Source organism: Caloenas nicobarica, chromosome 2, assembly GCF_036013445.1.
Source record: "Caloenas nicobarica isolate bCalNic1 chromosome 2, bCalNic1.hap1, whole genome shotgun sequence".
Taxonomy (NCBI): domain Eukaryota; kingdom Metazoa; phylum Chordata; class Aves; order Columbiformes; family Columbidae; genus Caloenas; species Caloenas nicobarica.
The window spans coordinates 124,693,446-124,713,106 of NC_088246.1; the positions used below are offsets into that span (position 1 = coordinate 124,693,446).

Consider the following 19,661-nt stretch of genomic DNA (forward strand, 5'->3'; position numbering starts at 1 on the left):
CACACAAACAGCAAATTACCCACACTTATCATTAGGCAATTTGCATGCCTAATGTAATGTATACATTTGTCTGTGTTGTGGGACTACGCCATGCACATCTGTGTTTCTTTTTGTGAGCAAACTTGAATTACTTCTGAGTAAATTTAACTCCTGAGAAATTTTACTTCTGAGTAAATTTAACTTTAATTTAATTTAATTTAATTTAACCCCTTATGAGCAAGAGGGCTGCCTTAGTGACAGCCATGTCCGCAGACGTGTGGAACCTTGTTGCAGGTTGCACTAATAAACTCATGTTAGTAGTGTGAACTGTTTGACCCATTTGTGGAAGCAGTTCAATAAAATTTTACGTTACAGTATGGGCCACAGAAAAAAAAAAAGTCCATACGCTTGCAATTCTACTTCATATGAATGAAAATTAACCTAGTTAATCAGACATTTCTTAACATGCATACCATCTACAAGATTAGTCTAATCCCACTTCAGCTCAGTCTTAAATTGCTTTTGGCATTCAAGTTGTATTTATACTGCCATATTTGCCTCTAAGTCTGTGGTCCAATGCAACGGTAAACCCCATTTTAAATACTAGTGGCCCCAAAATGCAGTGGCTATCTAATAGAAAGCAATGCCTGATACACATGGTAGAAAGTTTTGACGTGGTAAATTCCTGTCAACATATTTTAAGCTGGCTCTGCTGTAGTGTAAGTTCAGTGGCTCTCTACAGACAGCCCATCCCTGGAGTCTGCCCCAATGCCCTCTTGCCTCTGCTCTGCGCATTCTAGTCAATGGTAATGATTCTTGGATGTCACCTACAAGCCTACAATCTTACATGTGTTGGCCATCTCTAATGTGTCTGTGGACACTCACCATGGTCAGGCTTCTTTGTCACAGATCTTATCCTAGATTCCTGCCTTGCATCAGATCTCTTCATCAGATCTTTTCCTTAACCCTTGCCTTTGCCTCAGCATTCACACAACCAGTCTGCCAGTACAGCACTGTCACTGACCCACAGCCAAGCTAACTGAAGTCGAGCCATAAATCTGTGGAAGCCACAAATCTATGCAAGCCATATAGCTGGTGTTCCTCAAAAACCACCCCTTACACTGCACCATGCTGGAGACCTTTGTAGGCAATACGTATCAAGATACAATTTGTCATTTCCCCCGAATGCTTCAGTGAGGACAGCAAAGGGACTTTGGAAAGTTAAGGGCAAAAGACACCTCTGAAAAGTTCTGCAAGGTGTTTAGGGGCAACAGTGGGAAGGAAAGGACAGGTAACGGGTGCTGACAGGTTCACTGTTATTACGGTGGTGGACCATATCTTAAGTGGGCACATACACATACTTTCAGAAAAGAGAGGGAAATCCATGCCAAAGAATCTAGTGTATCCCTTTGTTACACTTGTGGTCACTCGCTTGAAGGTAGAGGACACCTTTGAGCTCAAAATCCTGCCCACATTGAAAATACAGGCAAGGAGAAATGAAACACTCTTCATAGCCAAAAGTCCCATCTATTCCCAAATGCTCCAAGAAGTCTTTTTTGTTTTTTCTTTTCCTGGGTGATCTTAGCATTTTTTAGGCATTCATTCTGATCTCAAGGGCCTTACTAACAAACTAGTACATGAGGAATGCTGCTCCCTAACTCTTGCATGACCTTAAGTTTGTGCCAGAGGCTTCTCCCTTGGTTTGTCCCAGGCTTGTGCCATATGGTACCTCCCCATTACCACATAGTGTCCTCCCAACCCCTGCACCACCATACCTCGTGTCAGGCTTAATTGCATGTCATACTCCTGCAAGCCTTCCAGGTCTGAGAGCCCAGTATGTCCCAGTATTGCTCTCTTAATCCCAGTAGTCTGCTCCCTTGGAAAGAAGCACTCACCACATTATCAAGACAGGCTTGTCTGTAAAGAAGAAGATGTTTCACCAGTGGAGTAATCTGCGTTCACTGCCCTCCTCCTTGTTGCAAGTCCATGTATTTTGTCTCAAAGATCACGCCATGCATCTTTCAGAAATGTATATGCTTCCATTCATCCTAGGAGGTGTCCTTCCCCCAAGTCTAACACTAACACAGATTTGCCCTCCCTCACTGACTCCAATCCACAGACCTTCATGACTTAGGAGCAACCTGTCTAAAGAAGCTGCCTACAGTTGGGATGATACAGGTAGAGAAGGAACTGCTGGTACAGACCTTCAAATAAACTTCGGAAAGGTTAACAACCTGTCCTTTCCTAGCTAAGGAAAGAACGAGGATTACATTTAGTCTCTTACTAAACCAATTCTGCCGACTGTGGCAGAAAACAGAACAGCACAGGGTACGCACAGTAGCCAAGAGGCTGGGCAGTTCTGTGGCAGCAAGTGGGTGGATGCAGGAAAGAGGTGGTTTTGATGATAAGAAAGAACACAGTCCTTCCTGGACTAAATAAAGTATCCCAGGACACCCGAAGAGCGGAGCCAGGTGACAAACGAAGCTGCTGTTGAGATCACAAGCACTAGCATGGACCGAGAGGAGGTTGGTAGTGGCCATAATGAACATCAGGAATTCCTACTCACTCGGAAGCTCCTGCTACCTCAGACTTAGCCTTCCTGGCCCCTTCCCATCTTACCCTATCCTAAATGCCTCCACACCAGATAACTTACCCAAGTCTCAGCGGCTGCTAAGGAACAACTCCTAATAGAGAAAGTATTGCCTGTGGGAGACACTGTATGAGTTTCTTGCTACAAACTAAATCCAGACAAGAACTTGGGCAGTGCCCATCTTCCACACTTCCATTCAAGTTATGTCTGGAGATAGCTGCTATGTCCAGTATTGTTCAAGATTTGATTTTCTTTTTGCTTTTGTTTTTCAGTTACTTCCTACTTTTCATTTGTTTCCAGCTAAGAGCATTAGTTGGGGGCTTTCACAGCAGGGCTGGATGGCATCAGGGATGTTAAGGGTTGAAATTTCAAACATTTCAAACCCTGGGGCAAAGAGCTGCAGAGCTGCAACGCATGAGACAGCGCAGCTGGGATTTCAAAGCCAGTGGGGCCTGGCTCCAAGAATGGGATCCAAAGGGCTTCAGGGGGAAACAGCAACTGGGAACAGGAAAGTCAGAGAAAAGTTGATTTACTACTCATGTACGACATATGCGTGATTTCAAGTTACAGCAAACAGCTGTCAACCTCTCAGCAGAAAACAATTAGTCAGGTTGTCCCTGACAATGTGACCCTCCCAGTTTTCACAGGAAACGATTGATCTGCAGCTGGTGGACGGACTGGCTGTAGTTCCACTTGTTATGTTGCTACCCTGCCACCATCTGCTCTTTTGGCTTTCCAAGTTTTTCTGAAGGACACAGCATGCAGACAGGAGCCTGGTTTGGAAGGGCGGTTCAGTAGCTCTCCAGCATTATTTTAGACATATTGCACAGCCATTTTGAAGCCTCACCTGAGGTGGTAATGCAAGAGGTTCTAGCAACACCTAGGTTGCTCCTTACTGCAAGAAGAAGTAAGTATGAGGGTGATTCAGCAACTCTCTTGCTCCAAATGGGCTCAGCATCAGGTTTGTACTTGGCATGGTTGCACAGCATCAGACAGGCACGAGATATGAAAGATGTGAGTGCCATATGCCTTGCCAGACCAGCCAGCCTGAGCTGATAGCAGTAAAGTATCTGTAATGATCCATGATGGCTCCTCTCGGGATTCCTGCTGATAGAAAACTGTGCCAGGTCAGGAGACAGGGAACAAAGAGATCACCCTACCATACGGCTATTATAGGTAGCACAGCCTTCCAGCACATCCTCCATGCCCACAGAAGGTGCAGGCTGAGAACTTTATGAGTGGCAGGTGTCACCTCCTGACTCACCCAGGTAGTTGTCACATTCCCACTCTCAGGCTGATGGGTAATGCACCAGAAAAAGTCAAGTTTCATATAACCAAGGCAACCTTCTTCTTGATGCTTGGTGGCACTCTGGTGATGACTATCTTCTGTCCCCAATAAGAGCCACTTCTCACAAACTCTGTGCAACAAGGGGAGGGGGCTGATAACTGTTAATTGGTACCAAACGTTTTTTTCAATGCTACCAGCTCTGACTTCATTAACTCAATGTCCACATATGTTGTCTGATGCTCTGTGCTATCCCAGAGGAAAACAAAAGCTGCACTTGGTACAGGGAAGCCTAATGCTGCTGTGCGGCTGTGACCAGGAATGGGACAGCTGTCCTGCTGCCACTGCAGCTGTTCAAGAGCAGCTTGAACACTGCATTGCTCTTACACAGCAGCAACGCTAATTGTGGTTCAGTGTCTTTCCATGAGGAGATTTCCTATAGCAACTGGCTGATCTTGGAAGGGAAAAGCTGCACATCTACAGCAGCCACTCTGGAAGCTGCTTCCAGAAACACCACGATGCTTCTGCACTAACAATTCACGTGGTGCAGGACAGGCAAGATACAGGCTGGACACCCGTCCAGGCTGGTGATATTAAGTGTAACGCCTGGAGTACAAGGTAGCAAACAAAGAAGCAAAAACATGACCACTGTGTAATCTTGCTAATTTGAAATTATCATACACCTGCTCCTGAATTAGCTGAAATCTGTTCTTTCAGGTCATATAAATATTAGTGATCGCAGAACTAAATTAGGCATAAATTAAACACATTCTTTAATAGCATGAGCAGCCTCTTCAGACCAATAAGAATATCTGCAAATGGCCACAACTCTTTGAAAGCAAAGGCCTCCTGGAACCACTTGTTGTCAGCTCACCCTTACTATTGCCTACTTGAATGTACTGTGAAAGACCCCATCAGTTTGGCTTATTTTCTTGGCTCTGTGAGACAATATTCATGAGAACCAAGATGACTCTTTATCTGAGCTATCTTTTTTACAAACAGGCAATCAGGACATTCTGTAGGATGCACAAAGGCCATGTTCAGTCTCCATCGGGATACTCTCCAGTGCTGTCCCACCGACACCAACCCAGCTCATTGCCACCAGGTCTCAAACTGACTTCCAGTGTTGGGCACATTTTGATTTGCAAACCTGCTACTTTTCTGCTCACAGCCACAAAACAAGTGGGAGCAAAATGGGAAGGATTCTGGTGTATAAAAAAGGGTAATGGCAAGTGAATAAAATATTTTAAATTAGCAAAGACACAGAAGAAGCAGCTTTTTTCTTAATTTTCAGAATTAGAGTACCTCAAGGCAAGCACTTTTTCTATGTGCTGTATTATTACGCTCCTTCATGAGAGTTAGAATTAACAAGATGAAATATAGAAGGTGAATTCAGGATTTATGGCCAGAAAATGTGAGTGTAATCAAATATAACCAGCTGTGCATTAGGCAGGCCACTGTCTACAGGAAAGATGCCAGCTTTCCCTAATTTAACCTACTGAGTATGTGTAGTGTTAGTTTAAATGACAGGTCAAATGCAGATTGAGTAAATGTAGGGATCTGTGCATTATTCCCCAAAACATTTTTAAATAATTTCAGAAAAAATTAGCCATAAAATTAGTCAAGACCATAAATTAACATGTGATAAATTTAAAATAATCACAATGAAACTGCGATTTAAAATCAAGATTTTTTTGTTTTCATTTCTCTTTAATGTCACAAAACTTATTTTCCCAGGCTCCAAACTGGAAACAAGATCAGGAACTTATGAATATCCACACATAAGAATGCATTAACTTGTTGCTTTATACTTGAAAGTAACATTTATTTCCTTTTTTTTTTTTGTACAAGCAAACAAAAGTAAACTGTCTTTATCACATGAAAAGCACATTTCTTATAATAAAATTTATAAATATTCTTTTAACATAAATATATAAACATGTAAATATGGCTTTCTCTAAAATTGTAGGTTACAATAAGAAAGAAAGTGATGCAAAATTAATACCAAAATGTACTGCTTTTATTTTCTGGGGGGTTTTTTTGGAGGTGTTTTGTTGTTTTTTTGTTTTGTTTCCTCCAACAACATTGTGTGAAGAAGAACTGTGTGATTTGGATCTTATGTTTTATAATCCACTTTTCATTGCTTGTTTAAAAATTACTACATTACTACAAAGCAGGCTAGCAATTTGGATTTTACCTACTCTAATGATAATCCCTTGAGGAAAAATAAAGCAAGTGGCGACCATGTAAATGCTGGATTTTCTAAAGACATTTTACTTTGTCAAAAAATTCAGAATGAGTGTCCAAAACTCTGGCTCATTCAAAAAGCCCAGATCTCTCAATGTTTTAGTTTTATGTATATCTTTGCTCTTTCTTTCTTTGTTCTTCTGTAAAGAATTTTAATCCTTGTAAACCTATTTTTGAAGAAAGTGATATTTTCCCTGTTTTTTTTTTTTTTAATTATTATTATTATTTATTGAGCGAACCCAGGTGTTCTATGGGATCTCTCTCAAATTACTGCTCTGGCCGTGCCACTTATGCTTTCATGACTAACTAGTATTCTTCTATTACTGCTCTGCTTTGGGGTTCAAGCAGACTGTAGAAAGTGCTCAGCAATGATGAGATTAAGGAATACATAAAATCATAGAGTGAAGTTCGCTGTCAGTTTTCATTATCCATGACAAACTTTGATTTACCGTCCAGAGCCACTGTTCCTCACAGTTTGTGCCACTTCATGCTCCTGGACACAATCCAAATGATGATCAGCAGCTGCCTACACGGGCGCATAGCTGGGTTGGTCTGGAATCTACAGGGCTACGTATAGGCCAGTCATTAACAGTACCCAAAGAAATACTGCTGGACAAACCTCTGAGTCTACTGACAAATTGCTGGATTGATGCCTGGCCCAGGCCACTTACCATTCTAAAAAAAATTCCAGAGCTGATTTTGAAGTTAACCTGGGCCAGAGACTATTCAGCCACCAGTTTGGTGTAGTCCCCATGTTCTGGATGCCACGAGCACGGACATGACCTCAGTACTGGAGCACTGTGTTGAAGCCACACTTAGTTCAGCAGTAGAGACATCGTCTACGAGTCAAGCTGGCCCAAAGTGGAAAATCAATTGCTGAGTGTGAATGCCGGCTGGCTAATGTGACCCACAGTCCTTCATAAAAGGACTTCAGGGACAGGCTTGACGTTTCCTCCTTGCCCCATTTTATACCACCCCCCAACTTTCTTGATCTATAAACAAAGACATATAAAACATGTAACTAACAGCAGATCTACAGATGTAGGGAGGCTGGAACCAGCTTTTTTTCCCTTTTGGTGAATATATAATGAGAGTTCCTTTCCTGCTTACACTTTCTAAGGTAGATTTTGTACATATTCCTCTTACCAGTGGGAATGAGAATGCATAAAACTGTGACTTATTTCAGATTAAACTAACAACCTGTCTTTGTTTTTGATTCTTATAAAGCACAATGTGTTTATTCTGCTCCAATCCTCCTTCATACTAGTCCATTTGTGGCAGACCTGATGAGTTTGTGCTATGCCTCCTCAATCTACTACTGCACAGCAGCCTATTAAGGGTAATACAGCACTTTTATTTTTCCAAATTATTCACATTATAGGTAAGGTTGTATTTTACTAGACTGCTGGACTCTATTATGCATTTTGAAAACTAAATTTTGGGGTTTTTTTCACTAATGCTTTGATAGGGAAAGATTAATTTTAAACCCAGCAGAATACTTCATAATGAAAAGAAGAGACAGAAAGGAAAGGATGGAGACCAAGACAGATGTGGGATCTGTGCACCATTTCTCCTCTCCAAGAAGAAAAATACAAAATCAAGGTACTTACCCTATAGAGGAAAATGGAAACATAAGGCACTAACAGTACATTCTCTTGAGCCTCTGCGACAGCACTTCCAATCAGAAAATCTCCCATTTTTAAACACCTTTAAGTCGAGGGAAGGGAGAATACATTTACAAACTTGGTACTAATAGAACTTGAAGGAATTCACTACTGTCTCACTCTACAATATTTTTAGAGGCTGGTCTTAAACCGAGTATCTACAAGACATTATTTGAATCATTGATGATATAATTCAAAGAAGAAAAGCAACTTTTGCCCTTTACTTTTTAGAGCTCTACATATGCCCAGGGACATCTGGGACTGATTTAGGAATGTGACAGATTATGGTCTGACTGCTTCTATGGACTGAGTCTTCTACAGGATCAAGGTAGTGGCCCGTGTGCTGGAGTCACAGCCTTGAGACAGAATTGCAGCACATAACAGAGTGAAATGACTGTGCCAGTTGCACGTCACCATGAGTGGCAGCCCTTTTACATCCGTGCCAAAGATCTGTAAGTCCTACTGACGTGATTCAAGTTCTTCTTTTAAACCCATGAGTTGTGAGCTGCAGTGAACCATTTTCAGCTAGTTGGATGCCCTGCTGGAAGTCCTCACCAGCTGCCCAGTCTGCTCCAACTCACAGTTTGGCCTTACTGGTGAACTTCAGGAAAGGGTACAGAGATACCTTTGAACATCTTGCGTCTTGTATCTAGCACCACTTTGGACTGTTCCCCAGAGTGGTCCCACTGTCTTCAACACTTTATGTGGAACGCTTACATGCTTTTCTTTCGAAATGCTGCCATGACCTGACCTTGTCCAGCTGGTATGGCAGTACACATATGACACCTTCACTCCAGTTCTTGTGGAGCTTTTCAGCTGCATCCTTTAGGTGTTATGTCCACACAGTCGTATTTCCTGTTTTGCCGACCTATGAGGTTTTATTTCGCTTTTCAACAGGCTAGTAAATCATTAAATATATATATATATAAAGATAACATTACTTATTCTTTTTTTTCTTCCAACCCAGCTCCCAATGGACCTCAGAAGTTGCTATAGTTGAGCTTTGGATAAGTTCATGATGTTATTTTTAGGCTGTTGGTGAACAAGACAACCTCTTCTGTTTTGCCCCTCAGACTAAGGCTGGTTTATTTAGTTGTCACTTCTAACGGGGACTAGTCCGCCGCGTGAAGTTTGCTCCGGGGCACAGGGGCACTCACTCCTTGACGCAGCCCGGCAGAAGCAGAGCCCCTACACCCCTGCCACAGCTCCTGCCCCACCGCGTCCCCGTCCCAGCCTCCCTCCGCTCAGCCCTCCCGTCGTTCAGCCGGCGGAGCTGCGCCTCCCCTCCGGGGCCGGTGGCAGCAGCCGCCCGCTCCCCGCCGCCACCGCCACCAGCCTTTCCCTGTCTCGCCCCGCTCTCCCCTCGCAGCCCCGCATGCAAATCGGAGCCGGCACCAGGAAGTAAAGCCGAGCGGCTGCGAGCCAACCGCCGCCGGCCCTGCGAGCTTCCCCCGCCGGCTGCCCCCCTCTCCCGGCCGGCGGGGCAGCAGCGCCGCGCCCCGCACGCACAGCCAGCCCGGCCCGGCCCGGCCCCGCCGCCCCCGGGACGCCCCGCTCGCCGCCCCGCCGGTCACCGTGGAGTTCACTCGCTGCCGCGCAACTTTCGCACCCGGGAAAGTAAGTGCCTTCGCCCGCCACCCCGCCGGGCGGCAGCGGGCGGCGGCTGGGGGAGCAGCCCCGGCTTCTCCCGGCTTCTCCCACGGGGGTGCAGCGGGCAGGGGCGGGGGGATGCCCGGCCGAGCCGCCGCCGTGCCCCCTCCCCACTATGGCAGGGTGGGGACAAGGTGCTCTGCGGGCGGCTTGCCTTCGCTTCTGCCTCCCGGAGGAGGTGCCGCTGCCGCCTGACCTTCCCGGTAGGACTGGATGGGGTCTTAAAGGAAATAGGATTTTTTTTTTTTTTTTTTAAATAATGATTCTCAAAAGCGTGATTCACCTCTTGCCGCTTTGCCTGGCTTCTGCTATGATCTTGAGGGCCCGGGTGCCTCTGGTTGTTCCGTGCCGGAAAGCGTGTAAAATTAGCCGGTCAAAGTCTGCAGTCGGTGTTTCAAGCCAAGGCGATAGCCTTGACTGAGGAGAGACAATGTGGCCTCTGGGTGTTGCTTCTTATGCTGCTTTTTTCTAGGAAAAAAATTCCTGGAGCATCTTCCAAGTTAAAGCCGCTTTCTCTGTTATGTTCAAATGTACTTTAGCTTAAAAGAAAGATGAGAAAATGATATTTTAATGTTTGGTGCATGGTGTTTCTTGCTGACTACTATTGTAATGGTACTGCACGCCTAAGGAATGGTCGGGGAGGGGGGAGAGGTTCTCCTTCCAATTTTAATTTAGGATCTGAAAGTCAAGCTAGATCTCCCTAGTTGATGCCATACCTTCAGTAAAGCTGTTGAGAGTTTCTGTTGAAATGGCATCTTTCATGTATTTGCAGCAAACGGGTTTGCAAGAACTCATCTTGCTGCTTCACTCCCCCCTGTTGGCACTCAAGACCAAAGAGATTAACACGACTTGTTTAGCCAGGTCGTATTACTGTGGATATACATAGGGAACACAAAAGTGGAGTTCTTATTCCATTGTTTCAGCTGAAACCCCAAATCAGTATCCCATCTCTTGCCTTTCATTCCCCGCTTCGAAAAGAAGAAACAGTCTGACCAATCTTAATCTATTTTAGCTCACTGTGATACAAATTGGAAATTACTTTTAAAAAAAATCTTGATCCCATAAAGTATCTGGAAGACTTCTGTAATTTAGAAAACTTAAGGTTAGTAAGTTAGTTGCAAGTATCTGTAAAGTACAAGTGCCAGGTAGATAAGTCTGTATCCATCATAGTATCACTAAAGAGGAGTTCTAAAAAAAAAAAAAAGGACATTTTGTTGGGAAATTGCAAAGCTACGTTGGGAAAATATAGCTCAGTTTTACTGAAGGGACAGTGAAATTGTGTTTGTAAGAATTGTTTCCAATCCAGTATTTAATGCAGAGTAGTACATATTGGGACTCTGTATCTTTATAATAGGTACCATCAACAGCACTGAAAGTATGGATAAGAAAAAATCAAATAGTTTCCTCTGAAAAAGTAGCAACAGGCTAGAATTCAGTTGGATATTGTTAATAAGACATTATGAGATCTTGGACAAGGATTAAAATTCATGAACTCTGAGATCAATAGGTGTCTCATTCTGTAGATCTCTTCTGAGATTTATAGCTTTTTTCTTTCTCCTTTTCAGCTTTGTGAGCTACAGACTAGTTAGAAAATAATTCTTAATTTGGTAACATAAAGATCTATTTTAATGGTGTGCTGTTGAGATATATTTTTTTAACTGCAATGGTGTAGAATGATCAACTTTGTACAGTACCTGACTGACTTGAAGTTATTTTATTTTTCTCCTGTAGTTTTTGAGTAAATAAGAGGGTTTTTTCCTATATAAATACACAGAGGACAAGGTAAGGCTTAGACCTTTCCTAGTAAGTTCCTTGACCAGTGGAGTTGCACAATTACTTTTTCCGACAATGCAATGAATTCTGAAACTTTCACATACAAGTTAAACCCCATTTAAGACGTTTAATGTTCCGGTTTTTAATGTTACCCTTTCAAGAGAGCTTCCAGAAATGTGAAATTCTTTCTTGCGTGTATTTAACACCATGTAAGTACTTATAAGTAACTCTTTCATAATACTTCCCCTCGCCTTTTTATCTGCGTAATTAAAGTGAGTTATCTTCCTATGCCCTTGTTGGCTCTAGTAAGATAAATGGCATCACAGAACAGCAAGTGTTGTGGCAAGCAATTCCTAAAATGGGCAATGAAAAAGGTCCGGGGTCCTCCTGGCTCAGCTTAGTGGCTCATCTTCGGTGGGGTGACTCACAAGACCAGAAACATTACATCTGGCACTTCTTATGCTGCACATCAGAGACCAGCATTTGATCTCGCTGTAGCTATTCAGGAAAGTTTAAGAACTGCAGTGTTTAATCGATTTCTGTCACAGAAGGGAGATGTTTTCCTATCAGTACTTTGCATGTTATTTAGAATCTTAACGGGCATCTTTGAGGTTTTTGGGTGGAAATGTTTTGACCATGAACCAATTTTTATTTTCCTCAAAGGGCTAGGTGATCTGGGAAGGCGTGAGGTTCTTTCCTCCTTTCCATATGTGTATATTCTGAGTGACCAAGTGACTTTATTTCTTGTGTTCAGGGAACTGTAGAGCCAGTTTTATTTTTGGCATTCAGGAAGCCCTTTGCAAAACTGAATTAACACAGAACACAAGTGGATGAGGAATAGGTAGGTAGGTAGGTAGGTAGATAGATAGATAGATAGATAGATAGATAGATAGATAGATAGATAGATATAGATAGAGGCATGGAGTGGGCATTAGGTGTAGACTAGGACTCCTAGCACTCTGTTCTAGTAGCATGGCTGTACACAGAGGTGTATTTCTCCAGCACCAGTGGTCTCCAAAGGGTGTGAGCTGTCACATACTAATGCAAGGGATGGGAGGAGAATCCCTTGGCCAGGGACCCTGCGGGCTTTGTGAGCTTTGTTTGCAGAAGGTGATACTTCCTTCTAAAGCTACAGAGCCAATTGTGTAAATAGTTACACCAAACCATATGACTCTCTTAAGTAGTATTTATTGTTATTTTACCCCTATAGCATGTCTATCTCTTAGAAGAACAACTTCATTCTGTAGAAGAACCAGTTGCCCAGCAGAGAGTTAGGTTTTTTCTCCTGCTGATCATATTCCTGCTTCCTGTTCCTCCCATTTATTTGTGTCTCTTCTTTCATGAGAGTGTAGGAGTGCAAGAGATGGTCTAGAGAGAAAGGCTTCCAGGCTTGCTGAGCCGTGCCACAGGAAACCATGCAGATAAAAATGTAAAATTACATTTGTATGAAAACAGTCTTTAGTGAAGCATACAAGGAGAAGGAGACTGCCATACTGTAAACAGTCATGGTACCTTCTCAAGACATCAGCTTCTACTAATAAAAAGCAAATACAATGTAACTGTCCTTAGTGTGACTGTTCCTAGTTTAAACTTAATTGTCCTTCAGGGAAGGATGGAAAGGTCTGTGCTTTCATATTTATTTTTGCCTGATTCAAATACGTTTCCTGTTGACATTGTCATCAAATGCCGTAATTTCCGAGGCTGAATCAGTCATGGTTGTGTTCGGCATCTTTCCTGAAAATGTGGGTTCATGGAACAAAATGCAAAGGCAGAATTCATCTTGTTTTGGAAGCATTTCTTCCAAATATTTATGAGATAGTTGCATTGGTTGTGTGCCCTAAGGAACTACTCATAGAGGTAAATAGATTAGTTATTTTCATCAGCTGAACGTCAGAAGACAGACTGTATTTTGACAGTAGCACTTTGCTGGGGAGAGAAGGAGGAGGAGACCAGAGAAAGGTGAAGAAGGGAATGGATAGATCTCATTTCTCTGGAGGAAAAAGGGTGGGCTAGCAGCATTCAGGCCAATATTTGGTATCCTTTAGGTCAGCATTGTCTATCTTTTTCAAAGTGCTGGCATGTTAAGTATCTACAATTGGTTCCTGTGTTTGCACAGCATACTATCTTACTTCTTCAGTTCAAAAGACTCAAATGATAAACAGTCTGAACAATGTGTTCTTCTTCCTCTATGGTCTTTGCTGCATGTAGCATGAGGCTACTTCTTCCTGTCTAAACTGTGGTTGATGTGTCATAGAATTTGCTACTTTAATTTTCAAAGGCCTGCTTTTTACTGTGCACATTCTTGTGACTAAACCATTTATTGAAACTACCTGTGACAGCAAATTGTGCAATCTGAAACTGGAGAATGTGATAGCTCACCACAGGGGTTGAGGTACGGGATGCAGCTACTCTTCTGGAATGGCATTTTCTGCAGTTTATTTTAGGGGCCTACTGAAAGTCTGGGCATGATACAAGTTTGGAGGGAATGAACTCCCTCTGGGATATGTTCTTAACTACTCCTTTATTAGTTTAACAGAAAGCCATTTCAGGAAGTTCGTCAACAAAAACATAGTCTGTTAAGTGGGCTTTCTGATGTGGCATCTATAATATATTACTTTGCTTTTCATGCTTCCTTCACTAGTTGCTGCAGATAGGTGTGTACAAACCAGTTTGATCAACTTTTGGATGAAATCTTATTCAAGCCTTTCCTTGGGCGTAAACTGAAACAATGGGGTACTACAGGAGTTACTGCAGAAGGATGTTTGCTAAGCAGGTTTTGTTCTTTCAGTGTATTGCTATACTAGGGACTTAAAATTATTATTAAAAGGTGAAGAGTATGTTTTAATGAATTTCTACATAATGATAACGTATCAGTAAGTTTTACCTCTGACCAAGTTTTACTCTATTAAAGACTACGAAAATATTTCCTGGTAGTATCAACTGAGTTGGAAAACATCTGGATAGTACTGCATCTCTTGCATTTATTGAAATTGCCTGCTCAAGTATCCCTAGCCAGCGTCGTGAGGCTTACATTCATTAGATTCAGTGGATAGAAAATGATTTACTCCAGGGCAACCCCAGCCTTACCATGTGTCTTGATGGGATTTCTAAAATGTGTTGAATGCTCTAGGGTAGCTGCCATTCAGGTGGGAGCAGACAAGAACTGCAGAATAGGGTTAAATGATCGCCAGAGCTGGTGTCAGCACCACTGAGGAAATGAAAGTTTTTGGTAAACACACAGGAAGGGGATGGGCAGGAGAAAGAGGAAATCCTATGTTGGATGTTCTGGGTTCGACCTGTTCAAAATATATTGCAAGAGTCATTTGAATGTGACGTTATGGCATAGCAGAGCATGCAAATAGGATTCAAAGTACATTTTTGTAACTATAGACCCACCATTGCAAAAGATCTGCTAAACTATGCAAAAGTGAGAGGGGAAACATTGCAGCCTGTGAAGGGAGTAGGAGAACTTGCCTTTTAAGCAACTCTCCTGCTGTATTGCTGGCATGGCACTTCGTCTTCCTTTTTCTATTTTGTGAGGTCTTTGCTCTGTCACTGATTTCCAGCTGTACTTGCACTGGCTGTGAGAGAGATTGGAGCAGCTGTCCTGGCACCAGTGGAGAAGCACCACACCATACTGAGGTGAATGCTAAGCCTGTTTCCCTTGGGATGCAGACAGCCTGATTGATGATTTCTATTAGGCAGGCAGTGGACAGCAGTACTACCACTGCACCTGACCAGGAGAGCTTGCCTCTTTTGTGAATCTCCCACTAAATTTCCTTGGTAGCAGTTCCCATCTCTCTGCCATGATGCTTACCAGTGTGTCTGAAAAACTATTAGAGCCACACTCCTTCAAATGTCTTAATTAGTAATAATGTGCCATTTATTTGGGGCTTTTTCTCCCAAACTTCTTGGGAAAAGCCATGTTTCAGTCTCTATCCTGCTGTAGCAGTATTCCCTTCTTACCACTGTTTCCTTTTTTCTTTTCCCATCGTTCTTTTATTTTCCCAGCATCATTCTGTTGATTCTTTCACTGAAGCTTTGTGTTCAGAGCTGTCAGTGGTATCAGCTGTTTATTTCATCTCTTTATTTAGATTTCTGTGCAGCAACTTTTATTTTTCCTCTTCCAGAAAAATAAGTCTCAGCATGTTTCATAATCTAATCATCATTTGTAATCTACTTGTGCTACCTTATCAGGGAATATGCGCTCAGAAATATGTATCCCCAGCCTCTTGAAGATGTGTGAAGCCCAATGGAGCGCTGAGCTGGCAGTACTGACGTGGTCTTCACAGTGTTTTAAGAAGCCTGTGCCTTCTTAAAGGACAGCTTTGTACTTCTGTAGATAGCCAGCAGAAATCTTCTGTCTAGATCATGTATTATGTGTACGTGTGATCTATCTTCTTAGCCAACTAGTACTGTTTACCACATCTAATTCAAAATGGTGACCTCAACCTGACTTGAAACAGGTTAGTTTCTATGTTGAAGGTGGTCAGCTTGTATTGTCTGCTACCCCTTTGTCTGCCATTCTGTGGTGTTGCTTCAACATTCTCTGGTCAAGTTTCATTTCTGTTGTATGCAGAAGGTTTTTCTGTGCTGTGTAGTGGCACATGTAAAAGGTTTTTGAGCCAGCATTGACCCTTCTTGTAAGTCCACCTGGTTCAAGGAAGCAGAGCATGGATTTATTGGCAAGTGTGCTGGCCTATGAAGAAGAATTGTGGTATTGTGGGGGTGTGGTACTAAGGCAAGAGCTCATGTTCCAGGGTTTCCGTGCTGTGCTCCTTGGTGTTGGCGTGCCCCATATGGTCTGTCCTCATGGAAAGTGAAACTTAAGAAATATAGCTTTGAGAAGGCAGTGCAAGTTTTGAAGAACCCACTTCAGCAGAGCCGGCACCAGCAGAAAAGAGATCTGGCTGGTGGAGTGAACAAGTGGGAAGAAGGTGCTTCAGGTGAGATGTTTCTGTTCTCAATGGAGCATTTAAGCAAGTCTGAGGGCATTGGATACAAGTGTCAGAAAATGCAAAATTCAGCATTTGAATAGCTTCTTTCAATAAGAGATCAGAACAGTGTTCTCTTCTGTGATGTATTTGACTATGTACAATGGCAGTCTTCTCCTGCCAGGTTTAGATGGGTGAAAAGTCTTTTTCCTTGCTCCTGCAATAAAAGCAAAAATATCGAGATGCTTGAAATGGTGTGACACAGGAAAGTACTTTCTCCTTTGAGCAAAGAATACAGTTTCGGTGATGCGACTATATTATGTTTATTACATGTTCTATATCTTGTGATACAGCACAGATTATGTGATTTCCTAGGCACTGTAATTGTCTCTACCCCATTAGTTATCATCCTTTGCATTCTTATTTGATCGGTTTTTCTCCTTTTACCTCTCTGCTTCTGCAGTCTTCCCTCTTTATTTATTTCTCAGCATCCACTCCAGTTCTGACTTGTGTCCTACCTTTTCTTATACAGTTTGTGTCTTACTGGTTTTCAAAGCATCTTCTTTGCACAATGCTTAATTCTATGGAATTCAAATGTAAGTTAATTGTGGACTCATTACAGTTCTCCTGAAACAAACTCAGGTAACCATCATGAACACTGGTGTATTCTTACTTCTTCCTTAGTAAACTTAACTGCATGGGACTTGAGTGCTAAAGTCACATCTAAACAATGGGGCTCGTGTACAGTCTACGATGTTTTTGTTTGGTACAGTATAATCACACATCTCTTGCCTATGAGCTATGTATTTGATATTTGAAGTTACAAAGATTATAAACTTCAATGAGCAGCCAGTATGGTCATAATAAGAGTGCTGTAAAATTCTTGCAGTCTACAGTATGAATATGAAAATAATTCTCGTCTCAGTTTAGCATGAGTCTAAATCTGCCAAAATTATCACGCATGCTGTCCTGCTCATTAAGGTCCATGTCTTGCACTTTGTTTAGAAAGTCCTGGCCTGAGTCTCTCAAAGTCTGTAGAGCTCCTGCAAGTTTCGTGCCATCACTTACAGGACCAGAAGCTGGTTCAGTGGAACTGGCTACCATTGTAACCACTAAGTCTTCATCTACTGTCAATTGCAAGGCTCTTGACCATTAAGCAGGACTAGAAATAACACTAAATGCTGTGCAATCCAGTAATGATATGTTGTGAATACAGAAGTGTTGGCTCTTTTTAGAGGCAGAAAATAAGGCAAAGTCAAAACAGTAGCATCCGTCGAAGCATTAATCAGTTTCTGAAAGTGAAATAAATTAATAGATTGAGCAAATGCAACCTGCTTCTTCAAGTCAGTCCTCCACTCAGAACTTCTATTTAGTGTAGAATAACTTGTCTCAAATATATTAATACCAGAACTTTAATCAGGTTAATATTCTTGCATAGCTGCTGTCCTGGTGATTTGGGGAACTCTGTGTTCATTCTTGCCCTTCAGAAAGATCATCTGCATCGACATACATATGTTTAAAATCCAAGGTCTCCAGTTCTTCCTTAGAATGTTTGAAGCAGGAACAATCAAGTGAACCATCACACCAGTGATTCGCAACCCTCCCTCAAAAGACAGTTTCCAGATTCCCACTTTCAGTCCTCTCTGTAAATGGAAAGAAAGTAAAATATTTTTAATTTTTATTAACTATAGAGAAACTTCTTATTCATGCTCATGTGTGCATCAAATGTGAAAAGCATGCTTAGAACTTGGAGTAAATTCTTGGTCTATGTTCATTCAATGACATATTTACTTTTACACTCACTGTCACCCCAACTTGAGCATGTAGTTTCACATGGCTCAAGTTAAAGGTGCTTCTGTCTTTAGATTCCAAAAATTGCTTATGATATAGCTCTCTTAGTTCTATTGATCATATTTGCAGAAAACTGTTGATTCAGTCAATATCCTTTTGTGCCTGCACATATATCCCACATAGCAATAGTTGCTTAGAACAGTTTACTAAGCTGGGCAAGAAATCAGCTGGAACATGCTTGGTTTAGATTCATGCCTTCAAAGGAATATAATTAACAGAGAGTTAAAATTAAGTAAACGAGTTATAAATAGAGCTCTGTGAAGTGCTAGAACCTGGAGTACAGTCTTACACCCTTGAAGTTAAGGGAGGTTCTGCTTACATCAGTGAGAACAAGAAGAGGTGGTTCCTCACACAAATACTCACGCAGTTAGTGCTGAATGTTCTTCTAGTATGCCTGTAAAGGTGAAATAGCACAAAACTTCATTTCTGCTAGTGTAATTTACTGGCACCAGATTTGACATTGTGTGATGATTTTTTTTTTTTAATTATTTATTTTTTTTAGGGAACTCTTGCAACTTCCTCTTGCAACTTAAGAAAACTTGCCCAAGAATCGCAAACTTCCAGGAGGAACTGGACTCAGTAAGAATGTTAGCCCACATCAGCATGAATGATTTAACCCCAAATTTTCATCTGAGCTTAGAGTTCATTCTTAAATCCATATTACATACCCCAGTACAATGGCCTGTGTTCGAGAGGGTTCCTCTGTGTATAGGTAATGCTGTACAACTAATGAAATGCAAGACAGAATTTTGCAGAGTCCTACCCCTGATTTCAATATGCCAGGCCAATGTGGGAAAGGAAAACAGGAGAGCAAAGGGTGGAAGAATGGGTGTCGAGAATGTCAATGAGAACAGTAGTCAGCTTGATGATGAGTTCAAGAAATGTTTCTGAAACACGGATTGTTTTGTTCAGACTGAGATATTTGAGTGCTAATGTCAGGAATCTGGACCCTGAAGAGGAGGAGCAGAAATACTGGTGCAGGGCTTAAAACTGAATGTTGCAGAGGAAGTAGAAACATAATGGATTTGTAACCGTAGTAGGAATGCAGGTGTTGGAGAGCATGAAGGTGATAGGGTGATACTTTCTGTAACTGATAGAAAAAAAAAAACCAACATGAAAACTAATCTGAGATAGTATGGACAAAGTAGAATTTGTCTTGGTTGAAATTGCTAAGGAAGGAACTGTGAAAGAAGCTGAGGGGTGGTGGTGCCTGTCTGCTGCACTTCCTCAAACTCTTGGCAAGGCCACTCTCTGTTGCCTAATGTTACATTAGCATTACATTGAGACTTTCTTTTTTAATACTTTCATTTGCAATTAAAAAATGGCAGTCCCCTTGTGGTATTGGTGGCCTTAGAAACACACAGGCAGCTGAGACTATCACACAGAAAGAATGGCCTGGCAAAATCATGGGGAGAAAATTAATATTAGGGTGTAAGGTCATCCCAGTGGAGATACAAAAGTCTGCTGTGACAACAGTTTGCCATTATGAAAAATGAGACAAACTTGGATGTCTTAATGGATCACAACATGATTAAAAAGGCTAGTGTGATGAAAGTGTGAAAATGATAAATTGTTTGCTGGAATTTATTGGGCAATGTATTTCTGTAGATGGAAGAAATATTAATACCATTCGCTACAAGGCATTGCTGGAAGTCATCTTGGAACACCTGACCAGCTCCAGCCTCCTA

At 42.0% G+C, this 19,661-nt stretch overlaps 1 protein-coding gene across 4 annotated transcripts in view; it reads left to right on the forward strand.

The window, feature by feature from the left end:
• Nucleotides 1-9,291: 9,291 nt before the first annotated feature.
• Nucleotides 9,292-19,661, forward strand: part of LYN (LYN proto-oncogene, Src family tyrosine kinase) — a 50,118-nt gene continuing 39,748 nt past the window's right edge. The window contains exon 1 of one of the 4 annotated variants that reach the window (XM_065630234.1): nucleotides 9,292-9,382. The gene's annotated coding sequence lies outside the window, so the exon portion shown is untranslated. Of the gene's footprint in view, nucleotides 9,383-15,977; nucleotides 16,135-18,511; nucleotides 18,553-19,661 lie in introns of those variants that run through there. The other 3 variants (XM_065630232.1, XM_065630233.1, XM_065630235.1) reach the window with 3 other exon arrangements.